Raw genomic sequence first — 14,108 nt, 5'->3', positions numbered from 1 at the left:
TGATTGATTGATTGATTGATTGATTGATTGATTGATTGATTGATTGATTGATTGGCCGCTTTTACGACCCCGATGGTATTAGATTTACGAGGCTTTGGGAGTTTTTCAATTTCAGGCCCTTCGTGGCTCTTTCGTTGCTTTTCCCGATAACATCGTTCTTAGAAAAATCGGATCTCTTCCATTTTCCTTCCGATTAGTGTTGTTAGAGAACAGATGCTCAGTTGTACTTCCATAAATACGAAGTTTACTCGAAAATTAAGTAATCTAAAACTTGAAATCAAACACATCTAAATAACTCTAAAACTACATAATAGGTCGTAGCATATCAATCTGCAAGTCAAAAAGGAATTCCATAAAAATTCACTTCACACATAACTAACTGGTAATGCAAATCTTAGGAGGAAAGATTCGGAAACTATCCGGGCAACGCCGGCTACTACAGCTAGTCAACTATAAAATGATAATTACCATGGCTACAGTTCGGCTCCTTGGCTGAATGGTCAGCGTAATTGACATCGTGTTTGTACTATCCCCAACATCCCTGCACTAACACTACCATCCACTACAATAATACTTAGTTTCCCAAACGCGACAGATGCCACCCACACTCGTTGGAAGGTCTGCCTTACAAGGGATTCACCAGGCTAGCAATAGTCACACGAAATTCTTACTATTATGGCTACACTATATAGTGATTTCTTCTTATGCTCACTTTTTTTTTTGCCTACAGTAGACATATAGGAGATTGTGTCCGTTAATGATTATTGTTGTGAAACCTGAATAACTCATATTGCACACTCTGTGATTCTAAGGCCGGTGAGTCCGAAGCTCGTCCATATAAAATGACGTAGCGTTTATTTTTAAGGTGAAAATTTCAACCTAGGATCAACCGAGATTCGAACCTCGATTGCCAGGGAGGAAATTCAGCATCTAAGGCAATACGCTAAACACGTCCCACACAGGAAACGTAAGAATATTTTTTTAAGATGTGTTACAAATGTAATCGTCCACATTTAGTGAGAAGAAAGTATTAATTACCCGTTGCGGGGTAGGCCTAAGAATAATAGACATGAAGATAGATTATTTTACCAGACAGTTGAGGCGCTGGCCTTCTGACCCCAACTTGGCAGGTTCGATCCTGACTCAGTCCGGTGTTATTTCAACGTGCACAAATACGTCAGCCTCGTGTCGGTAGATTTACTGGCTCGTAAAAGAACTCCTGAGGGACTAAATTCAGGCACTTCGTCGTCACTGAAATCGTCAAAAGTATTATTATTATTATTATTATTATTATTATTATTATTATTATTATTATTATTATTATTATTATTAATGTCCTGCTCTGTGGTGTAGTGGTTAGCATAATTAACTGCAAGCCCCGGAGGCCCGGGTTCGATTCCCAGATCTGCCGCAAAATTTGAAAAGTGGTAATGGTGTTGGAACAGGGTCCACTCAGCCTCAGAAGGTCAACTGAGTGGAGGGGATTCGATTCCCTCCTCAATCATCCTGGAAGTGGTTTTACGTGGTTTACCACTTCTCTTCCAGACAAATGCCGGAATGGTACCTTACTCACTGCCACGCTGCTTCCTTCCCTCTTGTTTGTCTATCCCTTCCAATCTTTCCATCCACCCCCCAAGGTCACTGTTCAGCACAGCAGGTGAGGCCACCTGGGCGAGGTACTGGTCCTCCTACACAGTTGTATTCCCGACCCAAAATCTCACTCTCCAGAACACTGTCCTTGAGGCGGTAGAAATCGTGTCCCTCGCTGAGTCCGAGAGAAAAGCCTACCCTGGGGGTAATGAGATTGAGAAAGGATATTATTATTATTATTATTATTATTATTATTATTATTATTATTATTATTATTATTATTATTATTATTATTATTATACCGGAGGTACACCTACTCCGTTCATTTAGAGTGAGCGCCTTTTAGAAGGCCATCTGTCATATGAACAGTGAAACTTATCTCCGAAGAAGTTTCGACCTTTGTCTTCAGATGTCTCTATTGTCGAATTATGTGCACCCACTGGTGGGAGGATGGACAATTAATTTTCGAGAGAATTTTGGTATCATGAGTTTTCTAAACTGAATTGTTTGTAGACTGTTTTTGGTGTTCTAAAGTTTCTAGCACTTCTATCTCTTCCCTCCTTCTTAAAATTTTAGCCAATAAAAATTTTGGGACTTTTATTAATTAATCAGAATTGAGGTTGTGTACAGGTCTTCGGCCCAGAGAGTTCTGGAACCTACCTCACCGCCCTAAAAGCTGGGACCTTTTGGGCCATGTCGTCTTTTCCATCTCTCCAGTCAAGAGGTTTAGAGTGTGTCGGAGGCAGGGGGCAAGCTCAAGGTAATGGCAGACATCTTTTAATAATGTGGTAGTCTCAGAAATCTGACTTGAGGGGAAGGTTTCAAATTTCTTTCGTAATGTAAATTTCAATGTAAATTTTCGAACAATTCTAAAGACCTTATTCTAACTTAGGGAATAAAGAGCGTGAACACTCTTTTAATTCCCAGTCAACTTGGTATTGGGTTGACTATGATTTCTTAAACTATAAAAAATGATGGCTTCCTTTTGTAATTTAAAATGCTGTAGGCCTTGGGGAGGTTGGAATGTTGTAAATTTTGGGGGTCCGTCTCCTAACCAGTAATTGATAGCAGCAGTAGAGTTCTTTGTAATAGTGTAACGCTTGAGCTGCCATACTCATCTCTTAAAAGTTATTATGTCTATTGTACCTGATTATTCTTAGGTTTAAAATAACAATTGCTTCTAGAGCTAACGAGCTCGCCTTTTGTCTATCCAACTGTTACTTGGTGTTGTTCTTTTAGATCTGAAATGTGAAAAAGGGAAAGAAAAGTAAAAGGAAAGAAATAAAATTCCAAATTTTAGAGTTTTAAAATTAAGATTTGAACTTTTCTCTGTCCACCCATTTAAGCTCGCACATTCTTACACCTCTCTGGTCTACAAAACACGTTAACAATTATTATATTATTATTATTATTATTATTATTATTATTATTACTATTATTATTATTATTATTATTATTATTATTATTATTACCGGGGTTGGTGGACCAGCAGAGGTGAAAGAAGGTGCCGGGGCGAATGGGTCCAACTACAAAATCAAAGTTAATTTAAAACTTTAACAAAGGTTTTTAATTTCAACAATCGACAACAACAAAACTTTAACAACTTTTCAATAGGTGATATAACAATAACATACCAGGTACCATGACAAAGTTTATACAAAGTACATCCAAAATTTAGTGACAGTTTAGTAATCCGGGCTTCCATCCCCTCGGTTTACATTTCCTGAGCTCTCAGCTCGACATTACAAAATATTACTCTTTTACACAAGGGCAGAAAACCCCTAGTCCCTGGAGCACTCGCTCCCAACTTCAAATATCAAGCCTCCCAGAGGCACAGTTACCACACTTGAAAAGAGCTGACACGCTCTCAGTTTTTCAAGCCTATTCAAGGCAATATCAGACTTTACAATACTTGCCATCAAGGCACAACTTACAAAAATGAAACGGAGGTATCTTGTACCCAACCTATTGGGCCTTAGCAGAAAAAGAACAGGTTAAGTAAATGGCCCGAAACACCAAATTGAATGGAGGCGTGTACTTGCACTCCTAAATATGCATTCTTAAAACCTAAAAGGCACTAGGCTGATGAAACAGGGGCTATTCCCAAACTATGGAGGTGACTCGTATAAGAATAACTTAAGACATTACGGAAAGGTAAAAACCAGTTACCAAAGTGTAGTCACCTCAAACCAATATGAAGGGGAGCTCGAGAGGGTAAATCACTCTCTATTCCCGAATTATGGTTACAGATTTTATGAAATTTTCACATTAGCCGGCAGAACTTACATTTTAGAGAAGTAGGTTACATATTAAAGTTTCGGACCAATCCCTCGGATTAAACTGCGGAGCTAGTAAGAAATTAAAATGTTAAACGGCCATTACCTTGCTGAAGAACTGCTGCCTGATGAAAGAGGCACCTCCCGCCTCCTGCTTCGCATACCCACACTTAGTTAGATGTTGATCAAATGGCCAAGAGACGTGAAAATCCGCAGTTGATAAACCCTCGGGGAAGGTTCGAGACCTTTCATGAATAATCAAGCCACACCCTCTCAATTTTATTGGACCATACAAAATTTACACTCAAAGTCGAAGAAGAAATCCAGGATTGGACGGAAATTAATTACAAAAATTAGCGATTGGCTGGATTCAAAACTGGCGAAAAGGAAAAATAAATATTGCCAACCCACAAATGAATGAACGAAATTTAGTAAAGAAAAAACTTATGAATACAAAATTTCTTCAACAAAAAGTTCCTTCACTTCGCACCAGGGTGCATGATGACAGTTTTTAGCAGTGACACCTATGTGAGAATGTCCACACTTCTTGATCAATGGACAACAAAACAAGTTGAAATTCACACAGTCCTGGAAACTTCACAATCACAAAATTAAGGTGGTGACTTCTTCTGAGTAAAAGTTTAAGGAGGTCTAGTTCCATGTTCAGTGTTTCTCCTGTAGAGGAGTTCTGATTGGGGCAAGGTTTAATTGTGCGGCGAGGTGTACCTCCCGGTACAATTATTATTATTATTATTATTATTATTATTATTATTATTATTATTATTATTATTATTATTATTATTATTATTATTATTATTATTATTATTATTATTATTATTATTGACTCATTGGCTGAATGGTGAGCATTGAGGCCTTCGGTTCATAGGGTCCCGGGTTCGACTACCGGCCGAGTCAGGGATTTTAATCGCGTGTGATTAATTCTTCTGGCTCGGAGACAGGGTGTTTGTGTTTGTTCGAACACTTTCATCTTCATATTCAGGCAACGTCCCACACTAACAACCACCATAAAAACATGCAATAGTGATTACGTCCCTCCATATAGGGATGGCGTCAGGTAGGGCATACGGCCGTAAAACAGGGCCAGCTTCCTTCCAACTCCTAGGCCTTTCCTATCCCATCGTCGCCATAAGATCTATCTGTGTCGGTGCGACGTAAAGCCACCAGCAATAAAGGGCCAAGTCCACGTGTGCAACACAATTCACACGCGCGACTCCACACATGTGGGAAAAACGTAGAAGAGGAAGAAGAAAAATTGTCATTATTATTATTATTATTATTATTTCGTGCGGCTATTTCTAGCCGAGTGCAGCCCTTGTAAGGCAGACCCTCCGATGAGGGTGGGCGGCATCTGCCATTTGTAGGTAACTGCGTGTTATTGTGGTGGAGGACAGTGTTATGTGTGGCGTGTGAGTTGCAGGGATGTTGGGGACGGCACAAACACCCAGCCCCCAGACCATTGGAATTAACCAATTAAGGTTAAAATCCCCGACCCGGCCGGGAATCGAACCCGGGACCCTCTGAACCGATGGCCAGTACGCTGACCATTCGGCCAACGAGTCGGACATTATTATTATTATTATCATCATCATCATTATAGTCGGGTCAACACACAAGCTGACCGTGTTACGCCTGGAATATTCTTTCCAAGAGTTAACAACAACTGTGTTCGAAGTTGCTCTGTATATACAATTAATGAAACCAAATACAATTAATGATTTGAACTCATTTACTAGACACAGATATATATCTAAACTAGCTGATGTACCCGTGCTTCGCTACGGGATTCTGAGAAAGACTGACTTGATGGTTTTCCTAACTGAATTCAACATAGGTCATTACAAAAACATCAGTAGGAATGTAGCGATTGAAAGCAATGTTATCATATAAAATACTCGATCAAATGAAAAACCGCACACTTTCTTACTTTCAACGAACAGTAAGTACTACGGTGCCGTTCTAACAGTTCAAAGTTCCAGAGCTGGAACAACCAGGTCGCAGACTGCCATGAACACTCCTCTGTCATTATTCCGTTAAATATGCACGCTGCTTATTCCAATCATTGCCTCAGAGTAGGGATTGTCGTGACCTACCTGTCCTGTGAGACGATCTCGTAGGTTGGTCACCAGGCCGTTGGATGTTGAAGTATTACCTGTCCTGCCGAGCGGATTGTAGGGAGGTAATTTGTAGGTATGACTCGTCCCGCAACTCCCGAAATAAAAGATGAAATTATTTCCCTGTCCTTTATTACTGAGGACAACTAAAACTACTATGTACAGTATATTTACAAGTCTGAATGTAATGATCTATAGAGAGAGCGAGCTTGTTCCACGCACCTAATGTTCTACTACGCGTCTATCTGAATCTTGCCCTACGGCACTTGGGCTATGCCCGAACAGAATCTCGTTCTGACAAGTACGAACTACTGGCTGGAAGAAGGCCCCGCGCCATCTTGGCCAGGGGTTATATCTCCGCTCCTGAACTCAAAGTTCTATCCCTACCTCCTTGGGTCTTACGGGCATTGCTAAACTGATCATCCAGTCACTAGCGCCCTCAAGTGGCTATTCTCAATAGTTGTCACAGTAAGTGCTGCTACCTAGGCACTACTGTCTTCTGTCTTACTTTATCGTCATCTTTCCTTGTTTCCCTAGTGCATCTGTACTGACCCTGAATGGCCTTGCACTGGGCTTTGTTTCTTTGTCGGCTTCGGCGGCCCGCTGCCATACTAGCTCTGTTTGTCGATACACAGTAAATACCTTGTTGTGATCAACAAGTCTCCGCTCTTAATCAACAACTTTTGTAAGCGAGCGCGTTTCGCAAACTGCTCTCCAATACTTAACTGAAAGCTTCCTTCTGCTTTCCAATTATTAAATCTAACTATAATTATTATACTTATTATACAGTACTACAAGGTGTCTCATGTCGATGACTATCATTATTCTAATACTAATTAATCTCCTCTGACACCTTGAGCTCTAGACTCGGCTGCGAATCCCGGCTGCCTTCCACCTGGCAGTCCGCCGGTTCGAGTCCGTGGGAGGTCGGTACACGACATCTCCCCCCTTAGGGAAGAAATGGATGCAACCATACGTTGCGTCCATTTCTGTCCACTATTTATACTCTGATGTTGCCGGTACGTAAGGATCGGCGACCCTGTGGTGAAGGGGAAGGTTGTTCTCTACTCTGATTATCACTTGCATCCATTTCTATTGCTTCTGTAGATCTCACAGGCGTACTAGGGCGTCCCCCAGCAGACCTGGAGTGTAATTCCATGATCTCCGCAGACATCTCCGGGCGTCCCCGGATCCGCCTGAGACGTTGGAATATGGTTAAATCCTCATCTGAAGTCTTAACCTTATCTCCCTTCGTGATTACCGTTTGTTTTATACATATATTAGGGCAATGAGCCCGTGCATCATCAAACCATCTCTTTGCTGGAAACCCTAGTTTCGGACAGCAACAATTACAACAATAACAAATTAAAATTAAACTTGTGATACCAACAACTATCCACACAATATATCTGTATACATTAATATGCTGATAGACCATTTGTCTTTGCAGTTCTTCTTCTTTTTGTCTCACCATATCTTCCACTTCTTGTGTCTTATGGGTAGCCCATTGTAAATCGTTAATGTGATTTAGCAAATTATTTAAGGACAACTTATTCATTTCGGGTATCTGTTCTAACTTGATTTCACTACCTATCTGTTCACAACAGTCATAATCAAGTGTGACTTCTGGTACAAAGTCTTTACTTTGTGTAGTGTTCACTTCACCTACACCTTGTATTTTACTATGTGGTCCATATACTGTGCAACCTGCACTTAAAACAAGAATACCAGTGCCTGTTAACCTGATATCACTGGTGGTATCCTTACACATACATGTTACTTTAACTTCTTCTGGGAATACGTATATATATCTGTTAGCTCTGATAGGTATCCACATGAGCTGTTGAACGGGAAGTATTCTTTTATCACAATAATCTGGAATCTGACTAACTCCTAAGATAAGCTGGACTGCACAACTCTTTTGAGTGTACACTGTATTAATAGGGAATTTAACATGACATAGTTTCCAACTGGGTGTTACTACCTTACATTGATTTACCTGATCTTTATCTAACTGAACATAAGTTTGTTTCTCTTTGTCCATAAGGATATAGTCCTTGGTCTCTTGAAGATAAACAAAATGGTGTGGATTACTCTTCATATACGTGGGGAATGGAATCATGTGAAACATTGTATAAGTTACCCTATCTGTAAGGGGTGTCTTGATGACGTACACTAGATAATTTTTGTTGGCGAACACTTCCACTGTGGCTACTTTGTAAATCAAGTAGCCGTAAGCTGATTTTAAGTCAAATGACAAGGACAATCCTTTAGGGAAATCTCCCTGAGCTTTCTTATAACCTTTAATAATATCATCTGGTGAAATTATTTGCACCTGAATGACTCCTACCTGAGCATTCATTATACCTGATAATACAACACTGTAATGCTCATACAGTTGTATGAGAAGGCCTTCAATCTCAATTAAATGCCTATTCACTGAGTTTTCTAATTCTACTTGCTTAAGTGCTTCTGTAATCTGAAGCGTGCTATTGGCAAGATATGATCTAATTTCTGCAATGTTTTGAGTTAATCTCTGCTCATTGGCTGTGACATCGTAAATGGTGCTGTTCATAGATTGCAATGTTGATTTTACTACTATCACCTGGTCTTTTGCAATTTTCATAATTGAAAGCTGTTCCTGCTCTAACTCACTAATTTTTGACTCATATTTATCGGCATCCTCTTGATTTAATGTTCCAAATAATGCCTTTGCGATGGAACCTACTGCATTAATTAGGCCTCGTTTTCGCCTAGTGTTATCCGTTTCCCCTATTGGTTTAGTAATCCTCGTAATTAATTCCTTCGATTCCTTAATTCTATCTAATTGTGCACTTAGCATTTTAACATCCTGTTGACATGTTAGGTTAGTACTTCTTTCTAACTGTGTACATATTAATTGAGTCCAGTGTATGTGTCTCTTGACATTTGAAAATACATCACTTAATTTATTCAGGTTTACATAGGTAACTAGTGTCCATTCCGTATGGTATAACTGTATCTCACCCTGATTGTCGAAGTATGCACCTGGAGTACTCTCATATGGTGTCACCTTGACATCCAGTACTTCTCCGGCTATTCTGTAGCGGTGTGACGTCACGACTATCACTGCTACTACGATGGACAACAATTCTAGCATTCGCGCCATATCTGCTGTCTACCTGCAAGGTAAAGACAGGATGTGTGTTACCATTCGCTTCCCAGTTCTCGTTTCTACAAGTACAATTTCAAACGATTCTTATGTACCTTAACCCTTTTTCCCTTCTTATTCATCTGTAGGGTGCAGTTCACCCCTGAAACATCTACTATCTCGTACGGACCTTCGAATGGTGGGCTTAGCTTTCTGGATTTTCCTCTTCGCAATGCGTCATTGCGTAATAGAACCTTATCACCTACCTGAAAGGTGACCTCATTTTGCTTTTTGTCGTAGTGTTCTTTCTCTAATTCTTTTCGCTCTATTAAAGTCTTTCTGGCGGCCTCGTGATTTCGCCTAAGCTGTGCCGTCAGTTCCCCCACCACGTTCTGGTGTTCATTGTAATTCATTTCAGGTGGCTTTTGCAGCACACCTGGGATATTTGCCTTCCTTCCAAAAATTAATTCGTAGGGTGTGAACCCTGTACTTGTGCTCTTTGTGGTATTATACACAAAGCTAGCTGTAGGCAAATACTTGTCCCAGTCATTCTGCTCCCCTGAGCAGACATAATGCCTTAGGTACTCCGTGAGCACCTTATGGGATCTTTCTATGCTACCGTTCGATTGTGGCCTGAAAGCCGTAGTGTGTGTTTTACGAATGCGCAGCGTTTTACACAGCGTCTTAAACACATCACTCATGAAATTACTACCCTGGTCAGTGAGAATCTGCTCTGGTATCTCGTAGATACTTATTACGTTATTGATTACTGTCCGTGCCACGGTTTCTGCCTCCTGATTAGGCATGGCACTCGCTACTAGGTACTTAGACAGCTGATCTTGGCATGTCAGTATGTACCTGTTTCCTGCCTCTGTCAACGGAAGAGGTCCAACTACGTCTAGGGATATTTTCTCAAAGACTCTGTTCGGGGTATCCGTAATTCTCATGGGAGCCCTGACGTCTGGTCTGGTCCCTTTATTCTTTTGGCAGGAGGGACATGTGCGTACATAGCGCTCAATGTCCCCTTTCATGCCCTTCCACTGAATTCGTTCACGTACCCTGGCGTACGTGCGCGCTATTCCTTGGTGGCCTCCCACCAAAGAATCATGACATTCTTTCAAAATGGCTAGCTTTTCAGCTTCGCCTAGTTCGTTCTCTTCCTCAGATAAGCTACCTTCGGGCGAAATCTCCTCTGCGTTAGCGTCCTCGGAAACCTCGCTACCGTCCGCTTCAATTCCCTCTGCCGTAGCGTCCTCGGGTTTTGAAGACAGTACCTCCTCCCTATTCTCGTCTGAGGCCTGAGTTTCTACCGTTGTCTCTGAGTGAGACCTGTGCTGAGCCGAGTTAACTACTTGCGCTTGGCACTTGGGTTCAGTGGGATTCCTACTCAGGGCATCTGCATTGCAGTTCTGTTTGCCCTGCTTATATACGACGTCGAAGTCGTATTCCGCCAGCTTCAGTCTGAACTTTAGCAGGCGTGAAGACGGATCTTGCACGTTGAAGACCCACTTCAACGGCTTATGGTCTGTCACAACAGTGAATTTTCTACCAAACAAATATGGTCTGAAATACTTTACTGCCCACACTATTGCCAACAATTCTTTCTCAGTTACGCTGTAATTCATTTCTGCTTTGTTAAGCGTTCTACTTGCATAGGCTATTGGAAGGTCTTTCCCGATAGGTCCTTGTGACAATATTGCCCCAACCGCTTCGTTGCTCGCATCAGTGGTAACAACGAATGGTTTTTCAAAGTCCGGATATTGCAATATAGGTTCCTCAATTAGCTTTTGCTTTAGTGTCTGGAACGCTTGTTCCTGATCGTCTCCCCATACAAAGGGAACGTCCTTCTTCACTAACTGATACAGCGGTTTCGCGATTTTGCTGTAGTTAGGTATGAACTTCCTATAGTACCCACTCAGTCCGCAGAACTGCTTGATCTGGCGGCTAGTGGTAGGCCTCGGAAAGTCCTTAACGGCCTGTACTTTACGTGGGTCTGGGAAGACACCTTCGTCCGTGATTACATGTCCTAGGAACGCTACTTCGGTTCTTAGAAATTCACACTTATCTGGCTGGAGTTTCAGCGTGTTCTCTCTCAGCCTTTGAAATACGTCCCTTAGCTTCGCGTTGTGCTCCTGGATTGAACTCCCGTACACAATGACGTCATCCAGGTAACACAGACATTTTATACCCGTTAACCCTGTGAGCACGTTGTTCATCAGCCTCGTAAACGTGGCTGGCGCGTCTTTCAAACCCATGGGCATTTTCCTGAATTCGTACTTGCGTCCTAGCGCAGAGAATGCTGTCTTTGGCCTGTCTTCAGGCTTCAACAACACTTGGTGATAGCCACTCGCGAGATCTAAGGTCGAAAAATATCTCGCCTTGCCAAGGGCGTCTAGCAGTTCTGAAATTAATGGCAGGGGATAACTGGTTCCTATCGTTATCTCGTTCAATTTACGAAAGTCGATCACGACCCTCCATTTTTGTTTCCCTGAAGCGTCTAATTTCTTCGGAATTAAAAGTAATGGCGCATTCCAGGCTGATGTGCTAGGTGTGATAATTTCATCACTCAGCATCTTATCTATCTGAGCTTGTATTTCCTCTTTCTGTGCTTCGGGAAGTCTATACGGTCGTACATTAATTGGAGGTTGATCTTGGGGTGTAGGGATCTCATGCTGTAGTACATCAGTGTGAGTTAGTTTGTCTCCCTCAAGATGGAAGATATCATTGTACTCAGCACAGATGGCGTATATCCCTTCCTTATCTACCTGTGTGAGGTGATCAACTCGCAAACAGTCTATCACTCGCTGTGATCGGGGCTTCTGAGTGGCCGGTTCTCCGTTTGCCACTCTACTGTTCTGCTCTACCTTTCGCACTTGTGCTAGGCAGGTCTTATCTACCTCCTGTATGTGCACTCGTGGACTGTGTAAAGTCACTGCCTTTTCAGTGGTATTCATCATGCTAACCACTGCTTCGTGGTGCGCTGATTTAGTTAGGCACCCTGCGAGGTACACCCCTGGTATCACCTCTTCCTTCTCAATAATTCCTAAGGGTATATTCCGATCTACTTCTATAACAACGACCTTCTGGGTCCTTGGTTCGAGACGGATCACCTTCGTCTCTCGTGCCCCCATAGGGTATTGTCGCCCTCTTATGGTGACATGACCTTCCCTATAGTCAATCACGCTATCTGTCAGGAGGTCTCGCCCAACTATACCATCCTGTGTTAATTGGAAGTCACTCCCTACCACATGAAATGTGTGACTTGTGTTTCCAATGGCAAAACGTACAGTACCCTGGGTGTAAATGATTCCCTTACTTACACCCGCTAATTCAATTGATTTACTCCCGTCAATCAGGCATTCCTTGGGTACCGATTGCCTCTTAACTAGGCTGACATCGGACCCAGTATCTATCAAAAATCTCAACGGTCTTCCTTGGTTTGCGACCTGGATCAGCACCGTGCCTTCTATGTCAGAATTCTTGGGACCTTCTGGTGTGCGGGCCTCCGTAACTGTCCCCTTGCTACGGGCCCGTTCTAGTTTGCCGCCTGAGCCACGGAGGTTTTCGTGGCGTGCGTACTGCCACCCTTCTTTTTGAACCAACAGTCTTGGGTTCGGTGTGACCATCTATCACAATGTTCGCATTGAGCTCGGTATCTTACGGCCTTGCCCCTTATGCGACCACCCTGAGCTTGGCCTTTCATGGCCCTACTGCCTGTGGACTCGCCTTGGGCTTTTCGACAGTTTCTCTGAATGTGGCCCTGTTGGCCACACGAATAGCATCTACGGCTATCCGTTCGCATCACCGGAGTGTGTGCACCTTGTGTGCGTGCACCTTGAGTGTGTGCACCTTGTGTGCGTGCACCTTGTCCACAATTCACCTGTATGTGACCTTTTCGGCCGCAACGATAACAAGTTCTGTTTTCACCTGTCACTGTGTTTGGTTGTGTGCGTACTATGCGCACTGTTTCTCGTACCTCTGTTTCCTTGTCCCTCTGTTTCTTTCTACAGTCACGTTCAATGTGCCCTGTCTTCCCACAATAGCGGCATTTTAATTTACTGAAGGTGCCACCTGTAGCTGTATTGGAACTAGCGGTCTGTGTGGTGTGAGCCCCCTGCGTTCCCGTGTTCATACAGTTCCTCGCTATGTGGCCTTCCTTGCTACAATTGTAACAGACCACCCTAACACTAGCATGTGTTGGCTTAGTATGCCACTGTGGTGCTGCACTGCGCTCCCTAGCATGTGTTGGCTTAGTATGCCACTTTGGTACTGCACTGCGCTCCTGTTCTGGTCTGCGCTTGCTAAACCCTGAGCTATGTTTGTGTTGTAGGCCCTCTCGTGCCTTCTTTGACAATATTACGGTTTCTTCCTGTTGAGCAAGTGCAACTGCCCTCTCAAAAGTAATGCCCTTTTCTGACTGTACTCTCGCTTGTATTCGAGGGTTGGCTAACCCTTGTATGAAACTAGCAACACATATTTTTCTCGTTATTTTCAACTGCGCGTCACGATCTTCTTCTAATTCATCCTCAAGTATTGCCTCTCTAAAATAAGCTGACAATGTTTCTATTTTGTGCGCCCAAAGTGCGACTGATTCTCGCGGGTCCTGCGCTGTTTGGAACATTTGACAAATGTACAAATCTAACGTGCCTTGCTGGCAATAATATTCTATCAATGCCCGCTTGGCTTTCTCCCAATTATGTATATCACGTCTGTACAACAACTTATCTCGGGCTCTGCCCGTAACCTTAGTTAAATTATACTTGAAAAACAACTCTTGATCCTCATCCTTAATCATACGAACAGCAGCATCTACGTTAGCTATGAACTCATGCAATCTATCTGGTTGACTGCCATCAAACTCTCGTCCAATGAGACGATGTCCTTCTACTACTGTAACAAAAGGCCCACTCATACTTACTGATTCCACCTCGTCAAGCATCTCAGTGCCTTGGTCTGCTGGTACTGAACTATTCTGTCGTG

Source organism: Anabrus simplex, chromosome 3 (assembly GCF_040414725.1).
Source record: "Anabrus simplex isolate iqAnaSimp1 chromosome 3, ASM4041472v1, whole genome shotgun sequence".
Taxonomy (NCBI): domain Eukaryota; kingdom Metazoa; phylum Arthropoda; class Insecta; order Orthoptera; family Tettigoniidae; genus Anabrus; species Anabrus simplex.
Note: the sequence above shows the minus strand (reverse complement) of the source record.